At 29.0% G+C, this 20,258-nt stretch overlaps 1 protein-coding gene across 1 annotated transcript in view; it reads right to left on the bottom strand.

The window, feature by feature from the left end:
• Nucleotides 1-20,258, bottom strand: part of LOC123293913 — a 183,129-nt gene that overhangs the window by 49,509 nt on the left and 113,362 nt on the right. The gene's annotated exons all lie outside the window — the stretch shown is intronic.

Raw genomic sequence — 20,258 nt, 5'->3', positions numbered from 1 at the left:
AAATCGACGCTATCCATATCTTTAACTGAAAATCGATTCCTTGGCTTCAACGACTTCAAACTGTCATTGCTCACAAAAATAAATAATAATAGATAGATAATTTACTTGCAATTGCGTACAGCTTGCATACACAAAAATGATTGCTTGGCAAGTCGTGATATCATTCAAGATGCGATGACACTTTAAAAATGCCAAATTTATAATGCAAATAGTGCTTTATTTTTTTAAATAATACCTTTTTGGTGTAAATTAGATATTAATGTAACATATAAACCAATTTTTAAATTTAAGATAAAAGCCTAAAATCTTTAAAAATATGATTTAAATTCATTTAGTTTTGGAAATATTCCTACAAATTCGAATTTTCGAAAGCTTTCAAACTTCAAAAACAAGCGTTGTGGCTTTAAATGAATTGTTGAATACGCAGATTTGATTGCTCCAGCCCACCCGTTTTACTCATCGGTATACAAGGCCATCAACATAGGTTTAACTATTCCAGCAACTTCATGTATAATAGCATCATTGATCATATATACATTTAGCACGTTATAGCGTGTCGAGACACGTAATCAACGGTGGAATACGCAAGGCTAAGCGGCTTATGCATGCTCAATGTTCACAGGAAAAGAGTAGAGAAGGACAATAAATACATAAACTAGGTGATAACAAAATTTGGACAGCTATCTAGACGCCTCAAGATTTTATTCAAACGGTAATTTATAAAAAAAATTCTTAATCGTTTTCTGTGTATTTTCTTTCCCGACAGGGAGATGCAAGTGCATCCATCCCCTTACACTCTCCTCCCCCGGAGCCCATGTGCGGTGACAAAAGAAAGGACAAACAGACCTAATAATAATGTGCAACATTAAAAATATATCTATCTGATATAATAAAATTACATTCAAATAGTACATTATTTCTATATTTAAATAGAGTAATTTGAATAAATGATAAATGTTTCGATGTACTGCAAAAAATTATATTTTGTTACATTTATACAATGTATGTACGTTCATTCCTTTTTATGTATGTATTTAATGTATCATATGTATGTATGCAAGTTTGTAGGGTATATATGTGTGAGGATTGTTGAGGCAGACATGTAGGATTGTGAGTGGTGTTATATGAGTTAGAAGTGGAGTTACAACTACTGTTGTAGTATGTATGCACCTCTCTCTCTCCTAAAACTACATACATTTTACAGCGTGTATCAAAAAGAAAATGCAATTGGCTAGAAAAGAGCCCACGGCCTCGCATTTTTGCACAACTGATCAAACAAAACAAGTGAAAACAAACAAATGAATAAGTTAATTGTTGAAATGCCATGTATAGACAGTGTTGATTACTCTATCACATTACAAATACATACATGTCACACACATTAACAGATAATCCAATATTAATACATACTATAACATTTTCATTTAATGTGTGCCCTCGTGAGTAAACAGTGATGCTTACAAAAAAATGTTTCAAACAAAAGTTGTTAAGGAAAATTTTTTACATTCAAACTTTTGTTCTATCTCTAACGGTTTACAAGATGGGCCCTACTGTCCCAAGACCCAATTGACCTATATTGCTCATTTACGAACTCGACCTCACTTTTTACGTTCTAAGTGCGCTGAAAATTTCAGCTTGATATTTTTTTCATTTCTGAGTTATCGTGTTCACAGACGGACGGACGGACAACCGAAAATGGACTAATTAGATCATTCTATGAACACCTCTATCAAAATTTGTTTCGTAGGATCAATATTTTTAAGCGTTACAAACTTGGGTCTAAACTTAATATACTATGTATATTTCATATAGGAGGGGTATCGAAGAAAAAATCAAAGTCATAAGATTTAATGTTTTCTTTATATATTCTGAAAGAAGACTGTGTGCTATAACGAGAGAATATATATAAAAAAAAAAAATTACAATTAATATTGCACTTGTTAGACGCCAAACTTACTCCTACTCAGCGTAAGAGCAGTCAACTTTCATTAATAATCAGGCAAATATCTTGAGAACCATTGCTTCTACGGATATTTTGTCCAGAACCTTTTTTATGTAAAATTAACTAACGAACAAATTAATAAAACTGCCATAGACATAATAGTTTACGAGATATATTTGAAAAAACCTTTTTTCTCGACCTTTCACCTTGAATAATTTTCTTTGCGTATATGATTTAGCAATGGATTTTTCATAGGTCATTTCTTGCATCCAAATAAAGATAATTTCGGTGAAAAAACTTGGATTATTTAAGCAGATCAGTTGTTTTTTTGTCTTATTTCTTTGTGTTAGTATACTCATGTGCCGTTAATATTTGAAGGGTTAGGCTAGGTTAGGTTAGGTTATATTGGCTGTCCACGAAGGACACACTTAGGCTATAGAGCCTAAGAGGCTGAGTGCACCTCCTTCATGCATGTACCATGCACTACATTAGCCCATCACAGCTATTAATTAAATTTTGTTGCGACGGCGGGAATCGAACCCACCACCCTAAGCATACCGCGGACGGAATTGGTTACATCTTAACCAAATGAGTTAAATTTGAAGGGCTGCAAATATTTAATTCACAAAATAAATGAATTAATATTTTGGCACATCTTGTTTTCGTATCATACATAGAAATTATATTCATGTAGAAATTGGACGTCTGTCTTGTCTAGCTGTATTCCATCATCATTTTAGTTTATGTATTAGTACTATACTGGCGAGACTCCACGATAGTGGCTGTCTCTTTCTAAAACACAATTTTACTCTAGTGATGTTTATTTCACACAATTTTCATTACAACGGCTGTTATGACGATTGTTCTAATGAGAAAAATTTATTGTAGTTTTCTCTACACATAAAAGAGATAAGAAGAAAACTTTGTTGTATACCTACATAAACTTAAATGACGGTAGACATCAACATATATACCTCAAGTTATAGGTAAAATTTATTATTTTGGGCTAATAGAATGTATAGGTACAACGGTTATCAAATAGTAATGGCTAAATGTTAAAATGAAGTAACTGATATTTTTGAATAATTTGCTAAATACGTACGAAAATGTATTTGAAAGACAAGATAGAAAATGCTTTTCTAAAAAGTATTTGAAATATAGAAATCCTAAAAACCTATACTCCAGTAAACGAGGTTTAAATCTCTAAATTCTTTCCTATAGCTCCGATCGACTTAAAAAATTGACGGTAAGTACATAAGTTTTCAAGAAATAAAAGTTAGATGATGCCGATTAGTGCTTTTGTCGAGGTGGTGATAAACGCCCCTTCTAGGAGGTGGTAAAATATATGTTAAAAGAGACAAGAGGAATCGATAGAGGAATGATTTCTTAGCAAAATGTGTCATTCAAGCATATTTCGAAAAGTTAAAACTTTCCGAGTAATTGGCAATTGAAATTTGGAGTATTTAACGTCAAATAACTGAAAAATTTGACGTTTTTATGAAAAAGATATATCATATACTTTTTAAAGTATTGTAAAAGTTCTTAAAAATGAAAAAAAAATCATTTGAATGAAAATTAACAGAGTTGTAATGAAAAGAAAGTTGCTCGTATCTATTTTTTGTTTTATTCAGCACAAAAACTGATGAATTTACCAAGGGAACTAAAATTAATGCTTGCCACTTTCTAATTTACTTTATTTAGATACTGAAAACATGCTCTAGCAGTTCTAGCAGTTTCAGCTGGATATTTGTGGAAATATTACAATTAAAATTTTCGAAAAAAAAAATACTTTATCGTTAAATAACTCGAAAAATAATAAAGTTACCAAAAAAGTTTAGAAGATAAAATATTCTGCGAAAGAAGAGTTTTTTACCATAAATTTTTTTCTGTCCAAAAGGCTGAGTTAGTGAGAAATATTGGAGGAAAATACTACGAGGTAAAGAGGGGTGAATTTCTACATTAATATTAGTAAAATTGAAAATCTTATATTAAGCAAATAATGAACTGAAAAATGACAATCTAGAAAACCTTCTGCCAATGTTATAAAAATGTTTATATTCTTTTATAAATTTTTTAGGAGGTATCATTTGCTGGCGTTTCGAGAAGTGTATATTTACCCATCGTTACTATTTCACTTTTATGACATAATATACAATATTTTGAATGAATTGCATATACAAACGTTGATACTGCTGCATTAACGTGATGGGGATCAGTCTATCCGTCCGTTGATCCATCACTCCGTCCGTCTGTCTGATAATAATACAAGATTATATCGTTACAGTATTGCATATTTCACCCAACACAATATTCATTTGTATTGATTTTATTTTAGAGTTTAAAGATGCCGTCGACAATACGTATAACTACAATTCAACGATACCAATAACGTCTGAAGTATATTTTATTCTACAATATTTATGGTAGCGCAAAACTTTCGATATATGCTTCTACATGTCGGCAACAACAAAAAACCAAACAAATGAATATGTTTTATACTTTATAGTGACAAAAACTATATATAGATACTTTAGACGAATTCAATTTGTATGAAAAGAGTGCGCCATATTTTCTCCATGATAGTTCAATCACATTGGTAATTTATTTTACCGAGAATTCATATATTATTGGAGGTGCTGTAGTGTAATGAGTATATTGCGTATATTGGATATACGCACTTCATGCTCGTACTGATATAAAAAATTCAAAAGATGGCGAAGCTGTAGAAATATGTTATTATAACTAAATCAAAACGGATTTTTTGCCGATATCTCAAAACTATGAGTATTGCCAACAGAGATAGGGGGAGATTACAAGAAAAGGAAGGAAAGATGAAAGGAGCGGGTAAAATGGAAAATATTTATAAACTCAAAACCAGTTCAATGTCGCACGCGGCATAACACACACAAAGTCATGCGACCGTATCGACTTTACCCACTAAGTGCAGTTCGCCTCGCGCCAGCTGGTAAATAATATTAGTGTTTTGATTATTCGACTCTCTATTATTAAAAAAACATAGGATTTTTAAAGTGAAATTGATTTATACCTCTTTATATCGAATTTTCAACTATAAAACTATCAAAAAAAGCATAACCCCATAAATTTCGTAAAACAATCATAGTTGTTTGATGGAAAGTAATGTAAACATATCTGCTCGTTACTATTTTTAAAGATTTTAAAGATGTAATGGCTCAGAAACGTAAAAGGTATTTCTTATCAGTCAGCAGAAAAGTGAAACATCATTAATTACCTCTTTATAACAAATTTTAGACCAACCTAACCTCAATATGAGCTCAGTTTAACATTACTTGATATAACGAATATTTAATTATTCCCTTCCGATTTGTATTGACTTATATCGAAGTTGCACTGTATTTAGATAGGAATGTTTTATTAAGTTTATAATTAAGTTTCAATACGATAATAGGGTATTATCGTTAGTCAAAAATAAGTTATGAATTTGAAAAAAGTTAAAATTTATGTAAAAATATATTTAAATATTTTGATTTCGAGTCATAAAAGCATATTTTTCTTTTAAAATATTAAAATTAAAAATCGTAATTTTTAAACTGCATATCACGTGACCTAAAACGCGGTAAGCCCTGCTGTGATGTCATAGCGGTATGAGCCATAGACCTTCAGTTAGTTCAGTGTAGATAGCTGGGTATAATATATCCATAGATAATAAGTACTTATATTTATTATAATCAGATGTCTATGAATAATATCTGTCAAACTTATTTCGTATAGTGATACCCATATTACGTTGACAGTTTAAAAAAGGTTAAAAATTTAATTTAAGTTTTTTGCATGAAAGCGTGGGTATTTTTCCGAAATAAATTTTTGGTGGCTTTTTATTAGCAAAATCAACATTTTGAGGTACTTTTTCAAAAATAGTATTGTATTTTTTTCAAGTGCTTAAGTGTACAAAATAATTAATTAAAATACATTAAAAAACCATAATATTGGATAATTTTTAAACATTACAAAAAATATCATATGATTTCGTATTGAAAAAACGTGTAGGTATAAAAAAGAAAATAAATCATTCATAAAATATTTTCCTAAGGCACGAAAATCATAAGTAATAAATTTAAGTAATTTGTTTTGAGAGTAGATATTTTCTAAGAATCGATTGTATGAATTGATATTTACCATACGAAAAAAAAACAAGTTACAAATGTTTTGGGAAATTAATAATAAAATAGTAAATTATTAATAAAAAAATCTTTTTAAATATTAATATGTAAAAGGCACTAAAGATATTGCTTTATTGGTCTGATTCATCAATTTTATCTATTCAATATCGATAAATTCTAAAACAATAAGAAATTTTATCCTCAAAATTTGTACAACTCTCTGCACTCAATATATAAATTATTTCATTTACAAAATACAATCTGTTCCAATCGATTACCCATATCAATGTGAATAATTTATTGGATTTTATTTTGATAGTTCTAATGTATTTGGGAACGTAATTGTGGTTGAAATAAAAAAAACTATTTGGAATGCTAGTGATTTGTTTTTTTTTTCCTTTTAGTTTTAATAAATTTTAATGACAAAGTTCAAATACATTAATTTACATATATACAAAATGTTCACAAACAAAGTGGTTTTGATTACAAAATTCATTAAAAAAAATTAAGCGATTTAGCTTGTATGGACACACATTCGTATTTATCTATTAATATTAAAAAATAGATTACCTTAACGCAGCAAAATGTATTCTCGTCATAAATAGTCGCGCGTACATAATAGCTGAGTAAATAATATAATATTTGTTCAAAATTGCAGATAATCAATTTCTCTACCAAACATACGTTTCATTATTTCATTCAGATCAATAATAGTTTGGTTACATATAAAATAATAATTTTCTTGTATCAGTTCCATTATAAGTTGATTTTGTTTACAGGCTCTTTGGAGAGGGTCTTAAATGGCAAAAAATTGTAGGGATGATGGAATTAGTCATTTTCAAATTCTAACAAAGTCACAAAACGGATATTAAACGTTTTTTGAATATTTGAATAAAAATACCAAATGTTGTGGTGAGTTCCGATAAATATATTGTGTTCGTCACTTCTCAGAATTCGTTCAAATTAAAAAAATTATTAGAATAAATATATAAGGTGAACCATTATAATCGAACAAGACTTTTTCGATGAGCAGCAGACCTCCATCCAAGGTCATAATAATAATAATAATAAAGGCAATTTATTCCAACATTCGGTTAAATTAAATGTTAGTGGTTAAATTAAATGTTTTTATTTTTGGTAATGGACCCCATTTTGGGTATAGGCCTCCCCCAACCTTTTCCAACATTCTCTATCTTTACTATGGTCGATCCAGTCTCTCCCCACTGCCTGAATGATGTCGTCTGCCCATTGTCGCCTGCCGGTTTTTATAATGCCTGATGGTCCTTTCTATTTGGTGGTCTCTGTTGTTCACCTTCTATCTGTGTAGCGAGCGATTTGACCAGCCCATTTTACTTTATTTTTTGTGCTTGTTTCAGTGCATCTGTAAACTTTGCTCTCTGTCTTATCTCCTCGCTTCGTACTTTATGTATTTTTCTGATTCGTATTCTCTATTTTTTGTTTAAGTCTTTAGGTGTTTCAGCCAGTATTGCAATGTCATCAGCAAATCTTAGATGATTGAGGTGTTTTCCGTTCATCAGACAGCCTTTTTGTGTCCAATTTATTTTGTTGAAAATATCCGCCGGGTGCAGTCCAAAATTGCAGTGCAGTTAAAAATTTCTAGAGGGTGGCGACTTACTTGGGCACACTTACTTTTACTTATGTTTCAAAAAATCGAAAAATAAAAAATAATTATTTTGCTACAATGAATATATTTTAAAATTTCATTTTGGTAATTATTAACTTAATTTAAAAAAAAAAAAAATATGATAATATTTACTATAGGAATTTTTTTTTTGCTCTAAAACCTCCTACATGATAATTACTTTGATAGTACTTTGATAATTTATTAGACAAATTTGTTTGTATACTAAAAAATCTGGTGTACTAAACGTCAAGTAACTTCCACATACAAACAATAATGTGTAAAATGTTAGAAAAATGATAAATATGTTTATTTCAAACTCTCTGTTGGTAATCAAACTTGTCTGATTGGTAACAACAATCTTCATGAAGTTGCCTCAATTACATATGGACTGGACATGATAGATATGTTTTAGTACTAACCTAATTCTATATTTAAAGCAAACGTAAAGATACGTTATTTTAATTTGGATATTCGCTTTATTGACACGATTATATATTCCAACTAATTTTGCCATTTTCAATAACAAACAACTACTAAAGCCACAATCCATATTTTCTTGGGACGGTTTTTTCAAGAGTATCAAATCTAGGAACTAAATATTACTCAAATGTTTTTTTAAACAATATAGCCAATACATAAGTGAAATATTTTAACACCCGAACTAAAAAAAAGGGGTGTTATAAGTTTGACCGCTATGTGTGTGTGTCTGTCTGTGGCATTGTATCGCCAAAACGTATGAACCGATTTTGATTTTTTCGGTTTTGTTTGAAAGGTAATTTAATGGAAAGTGTTCTTAGCTCTTTCAATTGCGAAATTAGTCAACTAACGTCAGCTTTTGGCATCGAAAGAAAAATCTGTATATTGAGGTTATAAAACTGATGTACTTTATACTTTTTATAATGTTAAAATTACTTTTTAAAACAAAAAATTACTGCAAATGACTATAGAAGTAGATATGTTTACAAGATGTAGACGTATCTGAACATCATACCAACTTTAGACGAAACATTTATTAACTGTTAAATTAATATTTTTAAAACAAACTAAATTCTTTTGATGTGCAAACTTATATATTTATTTAGTAATTGAAGTTAAATATAACGCAATATTATAATTTGTATTAGGAGAGAAAACAAGAACAAAACCCACATTGAAACTAAATATAATTTGTTTAAATAACAAAGGCAAATATGTTCATCAATTTGAACTCAGATTACAGATTGGTATTAATGTAATATTTTACACAAAGGACTCCGGAAGGCTGCAGAACAATTGTCTGGCGTCCATAAAGGAATACGAGCAGAGCGGGCAGATATTTCAAGCACATAAGGCGTGTTCAACAACCAATTTTCAAAATTTGCTATCTCGAATATATCTTCATATTAAAGGCAAATATCTTGCATTAAAATATTCGAAGTAAGTAAATACACGAGCATTTTTGTGTAAATGAGTAATTCTTCATTTTTAAGAAGCGATCAAACACTGCTTTAGTATAATGAATTTAATAAAAAATTATATTACAGAATATTTTTTCATAAAATTAACTTTTTAATTGTCAAATTACAATATGTCTTCATATATCAGTCTCCAGGCGTCTTTAGCCTTACTCTACGTTTAAATTAAATTTTTTTCCCTTATAAAATTATGCTGAACCATAAAATATGTAGATGTTAACTTCTCATTTTTGCAAAAATAATGTATAGATTATTACTTATTGTTGTTGTTTACATTTATCATGCACACGATATTTACATCATGGTCTATTCGACTATATTATAGGTATTTGTCAATATTTAGTTTACGCCTGCATGTAACATATTATATCAAAATATAGTCGAATAGATCATGATGTAAATATCGTGTGCATGATTAAATGTAAACAACAACAATAAGTAATAATAATAAATAAGTGGATAAACAAATTTAAAAAAATTCATTGAGTTGAAAAAATTGCATTCGTGTCTAGAACTCGAATAGCCTAATTGGTAGGGCGCTTGACATGAATCCAAGAAGTCCGGGTTTGAGTCCTGGTTCGAGTGTATTTTATTCAATTCTCTTTAATTATAATATATAATAGAAGTTATTGTCATCGAGTCAGGATAACTTGTAATGAGTCCGAAAATTCAAATCGAAATTTTCAGCATATTTTTACATTTCATTGTTAGGACAAAGTACTCTTCATGCCCACCATTTTTACATTGATTTCTGAGAGTACGCATTTGTGTGCTTTTCTTCGTCCGTACTTTTTTGTGCACGATTTCACTTGAATGAAATGTGCTAACGCTCTCGTATTTGCTCCGCTCTACTCTGTATAGACAAAGTTAAAGATCATGTATTATATTTTTTATAAATAAAATAAATCTAAAAAAAAAATAAAAATAGCACCTCCTCTTAATATTATCCAATGGGTTTGATATTAAATTATAATTAAGAGACTCACTATTTGAAGCTTCCTACAAATGTTTAACGTTCTATCATCTAAGGTTTTGGAGAGAATGGCAACTAAAGTTTCGCTTTCATTTCAAAAGAGGTGTTATAAGTTTGACCGCTATGTGTGTGTGTGTGTGTCTGTCTGTGGCATTGTACCGTCTAAACGGATGAACCAATTTTGATTTTTTGCTTTTTTTCTTAAAAGGTAATTTAGATGAAGAGTGTTCAGGTAATTTAGAAGAGAGTAGATTTAGGTGGAGAGTGTTCTTAGCTATGTTTCACATCCGAATTAAGGGTTCCGTACCAGAAAAAACAAAAAATTGGTGATGATTCTCAAAATCGGCTCAGTATGGAAAAGGTTTTAACGAAAAAGGTAATTTAATGAAGAGTGTTCTTAGATATGTTTCAAATGTGAGTTTAGGGTTCCGTAGCCGAAAAATTTGTCGGGGGTTTTTTTGAATTTTTTAAGTTTCACTTGTAAGGCAACATTTGCATTTTATATGTTTTAAAATGAAAAACCTTTTCAGCAATATATAGAAATTGAAGGAATCCAATATTTTCATTTCAAAGAAACAGTTTTTTTTCTTCTTATGTTGGAGTTTAAGAAGTTGTGTCAGTTAAATACGTTACTCACAAGTGCATAGAAGTGATTTTACATCATTAAATTTTTCACTAAAAATGCTTAAATAAAATTTAATTTAACGTTACATAGATTATAATAATAATAATTAATATTATTTTAATTTATAAAATAATAAATGTTTTATTATTATTACATAACTGAACTGATGTTTGTTATGTGTATAGCTAGCCTAGCTAGTTACTTATTTATTAAAGTTAGCTCACACAAAGTAAGTTAAGTAAAACGTATATTGTAAGCGTAAGGTGTTTTGTTTTGTTTTCTTGAATGTTAGTTATATGTTTTCATGTACGTTGGGTACCATATGGTTTTAATTTGTAACTTGTTTATTATTGAGAAAGTTATTATCAAGTCAATTTTGTATCCATAAATATTTAAAATACAATCATACTATAAGTACTTATTAACTGTATAATATAATTAATATGTATTATTTTATTATTATGGTCTTAAGTATAAAAAAAAAATTAATTTATAATTATTAGGTCAAAATCGTTTTATTTGTAATATAATTTTCAAAATAATAAAAAATTCGTAGCGCAGTAGCTGCGTTAGCTAAGCGAATTTCCTCATAAATTGCAAAAATAAAACTAAAACTTTCTAAAACTCGAACATTGCATTTTTAATTTTTCAAGAATTTTTATTTCTAAAACTAAGCGCCTAGAGATAAAATCACAAGAGTACTTTCTTGCTTGAAACCACTCCTTGCTTATCGCTCGATTTTTCTCATTAACAAACTTAACTTTTCAAATACCAAAACCCCCTTTGATACCAAATTTTATTCAATCGGAATTAAATTGTGAACGCTAGAGAGTTATTACAGACACACAAGTTTTAACGATGGTCATTTTTAACATCTATAAGGTGTATAGGATCGATGGACATTTGAAGAAATTTTTCCAAAATTCCACCATCAGTACCAATGCAATAGCCCCATTTCCTTCGATAATTCGCTAATAAACTTAATTTTGTGTAAAAATTATTGAAGTTAATTGTTATTTGTTGTTGTTGTTTTTTTTTTTTGGAAAATTAAATACCAGATGATGTTTAAGGGTTTGAGTATTGCAATTGGCGTGTAAAATTACTAGGTATTCAGTAAAATTAATGCCAGCGAATGATTCCATAAAAGTTTTTCATTCTCACTTTAAATTGAAGGATTTAAGATCCATTTTGAATTATCTTAAAAGTCAACCTCAAGGGCAGAACTTAACACAACTCCTGTAATCCTATAATTTCTTTGGTAATTTTAACAAAAAGTAATTGAGGCTATATCGTATAATTTTAGGTGAAAATACAATCCTGATTTGTGATTTTATCAAACTTTTTTACCACAAAAAGTTATAAGAAATAATGATTCAAGCAAATTAACAAAAATATTTATGGTTTTCTAAGTTTAAATTGTAAGTATGAGTATAAAATATTTTTGAAATTAGCAATTAAAATTAACATATTAAAATTAATAAAAAAGAAAATAAAAAAAATTATCATAATTAATTTATTCATAATTTGAAGGTTCATACTTCAAAAACTAATCAAAAAATAGGATATAAATTTACGAAAATATTTATTATTGGAGCAGATCAGAAATGAATACTGAAATTTTCAAGTCATTTTTATTGCGTATATTCTTATAAATTAAAATGATAATATTATTAAATAAATTAATTATGCTATTGTAATAATGGTATGTTATTCTGTAAAATACATTGAGTGGCAAAAATAATGATTCAACACCAAGAATACATGATATAAGAGGGTGGGGAGAATTGTAGAGATTAGGAAAGAGTCCAGAATTTTTATATTTATATAATAAAACTACTCTATGACGGAATGATTTCTAGAAAAAGAAAACCATTTCCTATAACAAAGTGGATCTTTTGACAAAATTTACAGTTTTAAATTAGAATACGAACCACCAAACGAAGACACGAAGGCTATTAGGCAAAGTACTTTTATACGATCGCTCTCAATAGAAAATCTTACAGAAACGAGATTGATAAATATGCTATTAAAGATGTTTTTTTTTTAAATTAAAAAAGTTTAAATCGAAATTAAACACATAAATATACTAGGAATTACCATGATAATGGGCTCATTGGAAGGCTAATTTTATGCCATTTATGTTTAAATATGATTTTGAGCCTGAGGATCCGTGGCAGGTTTTTATTGAGCGTTATCTGAAAATCGTGTTTTTAATTTTTTTTATTGATCGTTAGAGACGTGTAAGGGCAATTTCTGAGCAAATGTTGTGATTCAATTAGTTTATCGGCGAAATGTAGCAAGTTCACATATATGTCCATAAAAAAATAAACCAAAACATAGGTGTGATGTAATAGAAATCCAATGGGGATGTTGAGTTAATATTTTTTATCACTTCAGATGAAGAATTCTTACTTCACGAATAGAAAAATGAAATTGGTTTTTGAAAATATTTAAAAATACGCAAAATATGAACGTTTAAAATTACTAATTATAAACAAAGAGGAAAATACCGATTAGTGACGTTATTGCACGGTATCGCCATAGAGATTACAAAAAAACTTTGTTTTTAATAAAAGAGACAGACAAAAATCTTTGAATGAATTGAATAAATTTTTAATTTTTTAATAAATTATAATTTAGCTTTAAAATTTCCAAGTTCAAAGATGGTACCTATAGAATTTTAGGTTTTATCCCTTTGACGCCAACCACTCCCCCACCCCTCTTAAAATTTCAAATGGCACACCAAACTTTGCGGTACCTTATTTGAAAGTTATTCCATTCAACCATGATAAAAAAATGAAATCGATCGATTGGTTCTTAAGATATACAGGTATGAAATTTGATTTAAAATTTATATCTTTAAAAAACTCTAAATAATATAATCATGAGTTCTGATAAATCCAAGCTGCCAGTTCTATAGAAAATCCAACAGTAGAAACAAAAAATAGCAACATTACCAAATTATTTTTAATTTTGTTAAAAATTTTTTATTTTTCGTGTCGGCTAGTGTCTACAATGTAGTTGTAGATATTAATTTACTAAACAACTGAAACTAAACTGGATTGGACTGGGTAATTTTATTGTGATATTTAATTAATACCTGTGAAGGTTACCGACAATAATAATTATTTCATTATTCAATTGTGATATTAAGTGAAGTATATTGATACATACGAGTACAATGAGTAACTACTCACTTGTTTATTTTATTTTATTACACACACAAATCTGCTGTGAACGTCACATAACCTCTGTATACTTATATGCTCCGTCTCATTAACGATTTAATCAGAAATTTGTCCTCTCTGAGAAATTTTAACTTTAAAAATAAAACACCGGCGTTATACACTTTACCCTCACTTATTCCTTTCTTTCGTTCCCAATTTATTCCCTAAAATCTCGAAATAATACTCCAGAAGCAGTTCTCTGTATTTCGTTTTTTGACTATCCTACAGGAACCTTACATTTTTCTAGGATAAGGATGATTTTTGCGTTATTGAATGACAAGCATCCAAGCATAACAAATTAGTAGGTATATTAAATATTTGATAAAATGCATTAAAAAACTATAAAAGTGTTTTTCTGCCTTTTAAGCCTTAACAGATTCAAGGAGAACAAAAATTCAAACAGACACATATAGAGACGGTGAGAATTTAGTGTCTCGTTTTGAGTAAAAAAGGTCTCGTTAAGTATAGTTCTTTATTAGAAAAACTTCAATGTGCTAAGAAACCTTGAAAAGAGCAAATTACTAGCAGCCAAAGCTATAAAGAGACTAAATGGGAATTGTTTTTTAAAACTGACGATAGAGTTTACGCTGAAGACTGAAAACTAACTTTTGAAACAGACAAACCAATAACTAAATAACTTTCAAACACACTTTAACTTGCAAAAGGTATTGATACGTAAGCATCCGTAGAAATAGCATCTATTTATATTTAAGATGTAGCTCATAATTTCCACAAAAGCCTGTAGGCGTCACAAAAAGTTTTTGTCTCTCCTTAAAACTATTGCCAACAAGCTGTTTAAAATTGAATGAACTTCGAAGAGTGAATTTTTATTTTAGACAATATTAAAAAATAAACTTTACTTGAAAAGTCTGCTGAATTTATAAAAAAAAACTTTGCTTAATGTGAAATAAGCTTACAGATAAACTAAATGTACAAAAACTAAAAATTCAAATTCAACCATACAAAACATGAAAACAAACATAAATTGTTTTTGTTTTGGATAGATTTGAGCAAAGATAAACCATAATGTATAATATTAATATACCTCACAGTTAGAAAATCAGTCATAAAGGATTTTTTTAAATAACATTAAGAATGTAATACTCTTGTAAATATACAAAGTATCACAAGTCATAGAAAAAGGACAAATTTCTTATAAGCAATTTTAAGAGTATTATATACTCAGAGAAAAAATATTATTATCTGTATTTACTAGGAAAATAAAAAAAAATAATAAAAGAAATTGAATTATAAAATTAACATTGTATATTTTATGTTATTTTATTTGTAAAACAAGCTTTTAATACCCGCCCGCTTCGATGGGCTTAAAAGTAAAGACCACATCATAATGGCCACCACATTTCTTACTCTCAATTACCCGCTTTCATAACACTCGAAATAGGGGTGGGGATTGTTTTACACAGGTAAAATATATTTTTGAAAAGTTATATAGCCTTGATTCATTGGGTGGATCAGAAACGGTTACCATGAATTGTATCTAGTTCAGCATTTTAACAGAAATTTTTAATTTATGGTTCAAAATAAAGCTCATAGATGGGCTAGTAAAATGTCATAGAAAAAATTTAGTTTTTTAAAACTTTTTTTTGTTAATAATCTTTATAAATTCCAGCTCATGTGTTAATCTGATATATGAGCAATATTATTGTTAATTTTCATTCAAATCCATTTATTAGTTTTTGCGTAAAGGCGTAACAAACACACAAACAAACAAACATCCTTACTTTCACATTCATAATGTATAGAGATGTAGTTGAAGACTAAAAAATTAAATGTTTTATTTATTACAAGACGGAATACACGATGGAAAATTACGATAGAATTTAAGCCTTTATATATTCCTTGTAATAAAGAGGTACCTAATATTACACCGAGATGTAATAATGCATTTTTCTGATTTAAACAAGCGAAAACAAACAATTGTCTGAGTTAATTGTTGAAATACCACGCATAGACAGTATTGATTACTCTATCACATTACACATACATACATGTCACACATACATAACTGATATTCCCATTTAATACATACTATACAATTTACGCCCTCCCGTTTTCGAGATATATAGAAAAATATCAATTTTTTTTATACTCGGTCTACCTCCAATCTGTTAATAATCCACATTTGATTATTCAAATTAAGATGAGCATTTCTGTGGGCTGTATTATGCATTTTGTTAAAATATATCCCCTTCAGTGGCATTACTAATGCTAATGAAGAGGATTGCCAAAGCAATCGAAACCGGTCTAGGTAATTAATAATAATTTGATAATCTAGCTCAATATTTTTATTGTGGGTCCTGAAGGGGAAGGGGATATATTTTAACAAAATGCACATTTGATTGTTAGTATATCATTTCAGGGACGTTAAAAATATTTACGTTTTTTACTAAATACAGAATATTTTTATAAATAAAATCTTATATTTCAATTTTATTGAATTTCTAAGAAAAGCCGTTTCACGAATCACGGATGAACTCGCGGAGAAACAGTTGTGAATTAAATATTAACAATAGTCTCTTTTCAAGAAACATAAATATAATCCCAATTCGAACGATATGTTTTTAAAAAGTTGAACTAAACTAATTACATTTATTGATATTTTCTGATATTTAAATTTTAGCTGCCATAACATTTTAAAAACATATCACTTCCATCGAGAAGTCGTATACATTGTTACTTACATTTTTAGACAAGCTTCAAAAAGAAATTTTCGGTCGTACCTGAAACAAAAGCATATTACATGCATTAGTTACAGTTAGTTAGTTAAAAGTATTATTTAAAAAAAAATACCATTTACAATATATATTTTGCATTTTAAAAGACCAATTCAAATTTACTTCTAAAACAGTGTAGAGTAGTTCAGTTCATGGCGTCTTGAATGACATCAATACTTGACATATAATCATTTTTGTATATGAAAGTTTACAAATATTTGCAAGTTTACATGGTTTGTATTCGTAAGGTTATACAGCCTTTCATTTGGCGTGAAGGCACTAATTCAAAGTACATTAGATTGGTCTTTGCTGTCACGTGACCGGATGCATAATTATAGAGAATTCATTTTTTTTAAAGTTATAATAACCCTTATATTTTATAAAATTACTTTTTAGTTTTGTTATCTATATGTCATGATTAATCATTAAAAACTTTGATCCAAACGATTAATTCTTAGTGGACAAAAGCCTATTGATTGGATTGAGTTGGTGATGTATTGTTATAACAAATCAAACCGGAATGAATTACCTCTGCCGTGAATACGTTAATAAAATATTTAGTTACCGTGCTACATTATTATATTGCAAAATTAGTTTGAGCCGCTTTTCAAAACAAAAGTACATACGAAATTTCATTCTTTTAGGCCTTACAGGATTGAAAATATTAAAAGGCATCGCACAATGAAAATTATTAAAATTATAAATAAGACAGATTCTCGTAGTGGATAATTTAACAATTTTGCAGATTGTATAAATAAAATATATCTTATTAATTATCGCCAAGCATAAAATGGTGATACTATGGTAGGTAGGTACTTTATCTTATGGTTTTGTAAATTTATTTCTCTTCGGTCTGCTTGAAAAACCACTTACCATTAATCTGTAGGAAAATCGTATACAAATATAGTGTTATAGTGTGTATTTAACTATAATATATTACAATAACATGCTGTATACGTGACGTCAAACATTCTATATGACATCACAATGTTAAATTTAAGAAATTTTTTTAATGCAATTTTAGTTAATCTGCGCGAGTACATCTTAAGGGAATTGAGTCTCGTTCTAAATTGCTCATATTCCGGGATTTTGTAGATGTTGGGTCATCTTGATTTAAAACCTCAATGGAGTACGGCGATCGAAATGCAAATGTTTTTCAGCTATTGATTTTTAAGTTACTATAACATTAATCATAAATCGACGTGGGGTGGACACTGAGCAATCCAGCCACTTATGGACCTGGCCTTGGTTTATGACCTTTCAATAAATTAAGTCTCTTGCTCAAGCTTTTACAAACACTAATAAACAATGCTCAAGCTTTGGCCATGCCTAATTAATCAAATCTCGTTTTGCCAGAACTATAATCAATAAACGTAATAATCCTCACTTGCTAATTTTTGCCTTGGACTATTAATTCAGGCCTTGGTTTGCTAACCATTTTCCAGCCACCTGGGTGAATTTTGGTTTACAAGCTGGACACTATCCACCACAACTTCCCCAAACCTCCCCAAAGGCTTGAATACATATTGGCCCAGTTGCCATTTCATTCCAAAGCTCAGTGTATAGTCTCTCCGTGGGCTCAAAATAATTAAAAATTGCTTATTTTTTACATTTTAAAAAAGCCAGTTGGGACATCGCGCCGGTGTCATTTTAACATTCCAAAAAGAATTTTTTTGTACCTCGACCTATAGACCAGAGGCTGTCAAACCCCCGGGTGTATTTTTTTGCCCATTTTGTTAAATATTTAGCAGAGTCGAATTACCCCAGAAGTATATTGGAATCAGCGTCTCCAAAAATTCCCGTGTATATCTTTTTGGCTTATTTTGTTGAAAGTTTTAAAATTTTCAAATATCACCTCGTCTTTTATTCCAATAATTGGCTTGTTTAGAAAATAGCAATGGCCAAACCTTTACTAAATTTTCTATGCACCTTCCAGAACATTTAAAAAAAATGGACCAATAGATTGAGATACAAAAAAAATTCCTTATTTTACACTTTTTTCGTCTACAATGAATCGTCTACTAGTTGATCAATAAAAATATTTTCAAATAAAAATTATATTAAATATTTGTTAACATGGTTTCAAACTAAAAATTTATATGAATAATACTGTTTATAAGTTTCTGTTTATTAAAATACAATTTTTTATTTCAAATTGAAACGCTTCAGTTATTTTTAATAGTTACTGTACACATATTATGTAACAGTTACAAACCTTTTCATTTACAAACTTAAAACGTAGGATATCCGTATCCAGTCGAATACGGTGTACGGTTGAATGTTTTTATCATCGCTATTGAAATATACAAACCATATTTCTCTTATTTACTGTGATACGATCACAGTATTTAATGAGAAAAATTACAAAATTTAAATAACCTTCGACCAAACATAATTTTTAAAAAGCAATAAACATTGTGTTTTTTCTATTTATTATGAACTAGTTACTAGAGTGATACCCACCGGCTTCGCTGGGCTTAAAAGTAAAGACATTTAAAAAAAAAATTTTTTTAATTTCTAGAATTCTAGAACTTTAATAGCTAAGAATAATTTTGAATAAATATATTTATTTGAATTCGATTGAGAGTTTTTCCTTCGAAGTTATATCGTCAGTCGTCACTTTTTACGGGGTTTTTCGATTTCGAGTTTCAATAAAATACGATATTTATACAAAATTTGAAGTAGATTGGACCAAGGAATCACAAATTTTGCTCCCGTTTTTCAACCTCTTAGGAGTAGAAATTCGGAAAATCCTTTCTTATCGGATGCCTTCGTCATACAAAGAACACACTCTCCAAGTGTCAGATCTCTAAGATCAGCGGTTTAAGCTATGCGTTGATCCGACAGTCGGTCATTCAGGACAAAGCATTTTATATATCTAGAAGAAGGTAGGTGTAATAAATGTAATTTTGCTGCCCTTTTCTTAATCTCGCCGCTAGTCCTAAGCTTGTTCATTTGCTTGGATGTCTGAATAACATAGACGCATTTTTCCAGGTCAGAACATTTTTCGCCTTGGCGATCAGTTTCAATTTCTGCACGAAGCTCGTTATTTGTTGATTATTTTGGTTGGGTTTTTATAATGCATCAAATACACTAAGGGAGTAAAGTTAGAATAAAGGAATACTCTATGTTATCCACGAAAAATTGAATAGCTTTATTTTTGTGTATTGTTGAAGTAGGTTATGTTTTTTTTTTATATAAACTTTATTATTAAAAATAAAATAATATTTCTCCTCTTTGTTTTTATTAGCTGTGACAGATTTCTTTGAAAACAATCTTTGAAGATTAATATTTAATGGAAAACATAGGGATTGTGTTAGACATTATCCTTATTAAAAAAAAAAACCAACAAAAACAAAAATAAATAATTACGATAAAATGTTTTTCCCTACAGCCTTATTTGCAAATGATTGTAAAAGGGTAAATAGTTTCCTTGAAAGAACAATTTTCAATTAAATCACAAGATACTATTATTTTCAGAGAAACGCAGCTTAATAGACTAATTTTAAAAATAAAAA

This window comes from Chrysoperla carnea, chromosome 2, assembly GCF_905475395.1.
Source record: "Chrysoperla carnea chromosome 2, inChrCarn1.1, whole genome shotgun sequence".
Taxonomy (NCBI): domain Eukaryota; kingdom Metazoa; phylum Arthropoda; class Insecta; order Neuroptera; family Chrysopidae; genus Chrysoperla; species Chrysoperla carnea.
Note: the sequence above shows the minus strand (reverse complement) of the source record. Positions and strands in the feature narration are given on the sequence as shown.